The 2,708-nt window shown below is 50.5% G+C and overlaps 1 long non-coding RNA gene across 1 annotated transcript; it reads right to left on the bottom strand.

The window, feature by feature from the left end:
- Positions 1 to 216: 216 nt before the first annotated feature.
- Positions 217 to 776, bottom strand: LOC116102132. Its single transcript, XR_004123015.1, has 2 exons — positions 640 to 776; positions 217 to 539 (listed from the first exon to the last, which is right to left on the bottom strand). It is a non-coding gene; the product is annotated as an uncharacterized LOC116102132 (long non-coding RNA).
- Between the last annotated feature and the right edge of the window lie 1,932 nt (positions 777 to 2,708).

The following is a 2,708-nucleotide window of genomic DNA, read 5'->3' as shown; positions in this document are numbered from 1 at the left end:
CATTGAGTGACCCAGTGTGAACGAGACGCAGAGGTGTAAGACCATAGTCAGAGTCTGACTGAAACTAGGCGTGATGGCACAGACTTGTAATCTCAGCACTGGGAAGTAGAAGCAGGAGGATCAGGTTCAAGGTCATCATTGGCTACCTGGGGAGTTCAAGGTCAACCTGGGCCGCATGAGACCCTGTCTCAGACAGACACTTGCTGTGAACGTTACTGTGTTAGAAGTAAACATGTTTATTTCTACAGAATTTTCCACAGCTCTCCTCACCCCAACTGTTCTTTATTGGGAACAGTTTGCAATGCCTAATACAGCTGGGTTGCAGTTCCACACTGTGCCAGCAGGTGGTGACAGAGTCCCGTTAGCTCCTTTCCAAACGCACACAGGTGGCTGGGCAGTGTTGGTTCTTCAGGCAGGTGAGTCCTAAGACCTAGCAGCTGCTGGTCTTCAGTGTCCTGCAGGTGTTGTACAGATGTTTTCATCTGGAAAACTTGTCAGCCGAGGTCTTCCATTGCTGAAGCCTGAAGAAGGTGGAGCACCTGGCAGAGGACAGAGCAGCCTCATCAGCCTTCATCAGTCTCACAGGAGTCCCAGAGCCCATCACTGGCCAGCCCAGGATTACACACTGTTCTGGCTTACCCACTGGATCTGGAGGCAGCTCTCTCCTCTCTCTCTCTCTGAGAGGATCCTTTGCTTCCTGCATCCAGGCTTGATCCCTCCAGGCAGTGTGCAGTGTCCAGGATAAACAGGAAAAAAAAAAGTGTCACAAAGCCCCAGCCACACCTGGACTCAGACTGAGCCATGCTTCTAGTGGTCAGCCTCCTGCCATGTCTTTCTGTGGTTACTAGTGAGCCACCTCCCTCTCAGGGCCCGAGGACCTCACAGCACCAGGGCAGGGGGCTGGGAGAGCAGGAGAGGAGCCCACTTAGAGGCCTTGAGAACCCGGGAAGGAGGAGGGGAGGGAACGAGGGTGCAGAGGAGAAAGGGAATAAGAACGATGAGAAGAGGAAGGAGTGAGGTCAGAGGACAGAAGAGATACAGGAAGAGCAATAAATGGGAGACAGGTTTGTTGAAGTGTTTGTTATGCAAGCAGCAAGGTCCAAGTTTGAGTCCCAGTACCTACACCATCACCTGCACAGTAGCAGGTGCCTATAAGTAACCCTGCTGCTTGGATTCCCAGGCTTCCTGACCGGCCAGACTCACCAAATCATCAGGTTGCTAGTTTCAGTGAGAGACAGTGCCTCAAAAGTTAAGGTGCAAAACAGTAGGACACCAGATGTTGATGTCCTACCTCCAAATATGCCCTCACAGGTGAGCACACCAAATGCATCCATGCACATACAAAATAAACATGGGTAACACCTAAGGTTGACCTCTGTCCTACCCTGTGCATGAGCACCACCCCCCTCAGGAGAGGATAGGGAGACAGTGCAAGGAAGAGAGACAGAAAGACCAGAAGGAGTACCACATGAGTGTGAGGGACAGAGGAGAGCACAGTGAGGGACACCCAGAAAGGGAGTTAGAAGCAGTGTGTGTGTGTGTGTGTGTGTGTGTGTGTAAAACAGAAAGAGAGAAAGAGAGAGAGAGAGAGAGAGAGAGAGATCAGCACTACACATCGGAATAGATAAAAGGGGAGGAGAGACTGAATAGTGGAGACAAGAAAGAGGGCCTGAATGGTCAAGGAAGATAAACAACAGAGGTGCTAAGGGAGACAGAGGCAGCTTCTAAGTTTCAGTGAGGAAAGGAGAAACATCAGGGGAGAAGGTGATGTTACAGCACTGGTAGGAGAGCCTGGCTTGTAAAGAAAATGGAGGAAGAAAGGGCATATTGATGGGCAACAACAAAAGAAGATTCTAGAAAGAACAGTGAGGGCATGAGGGAAAGGATAGAAAAGAGCAGGACAGAGAGCCTGGAAAGGGGGGATGGACCTGGAAAGAAGGAGAAGGAGGTGGGGATAGAGAAAAGAGCAAGGAAGACAGGGCAGGTAGAGAAGGCGACAGGGAGTGAAGTGGACTGAGCACTCTTGATCACATCACATCCAGGTTAGGACCCAGAGACAGAAGTCTGGACTGTGGGGAGGGATCCAGGAGGACATCAAGTCCTGGGTATCCTGCCCCATATCCTCTGAGACTAGGACTGGGCTAGCCCCACGTCCTCTGAGACTAGGACTGGAGAGGGAAGAGTGCAAGGGGGGTGGGAAGGGGAGATTGAAAATGGGTGACTAGTACTGCCCCATATCCTCTGAGACTAGGACTGGAGAAGGAAGAGTGCAGGGGGAAGGGAGACTGAAAATGGGCAAGGAAGAAAAATAGGGGGCAGGACAGGGCAGGTGGGGCCAGGAAACAGGAATATCAGTTATGATGGAGAATGAACAGGATACTTGGCATCTGCCTTTAATCCTAGCACTCAGGAGGCAGAAGCGAGCAGAACTCTTGAGTTCCAGGCCAACGTTGTTTACAACTTCATTTACAGAGTAAGTTTGAGGATAGCCAGGGCTACACAGAGAAACCCTCTCTTAAAGTATCAGAAGGAAAAGGAAGGGGAAGAGGAGGAGAGATGGAGAAATTAGAGTATGTGTAAGGTATATAGAAAAGGGAGAGGGATAAAAGTGTGAAGGTACCATAGGAAATGAGAGAGGGAAATGAGGGACAGAAGGTGAAGGAGAAGAAAGGAGGAAAAGATGGACAGAGAGGGAAGTGGGGGACTGG

Source organism: Mastomys coucha, unplaced genomic scaffold, assembly GCF_008632895.1.
Source record: "Mastomys coucha isolate ucsf_1 unplaced genomic scaffold, UCSF_Mcou_1 pScaffold21, whole genome shotgun sequence".
Taxonomy (NCBI): Eukaryota; Metazoa; Chordata; class Mammalia; order Rodentia; family Muridae; genus Mastomys; species Mastomys coucha.
Note: the sequence above shows the minus strand (reverse complement) of the source record. Positions and strands in the feature narration are given on the sequence as shown.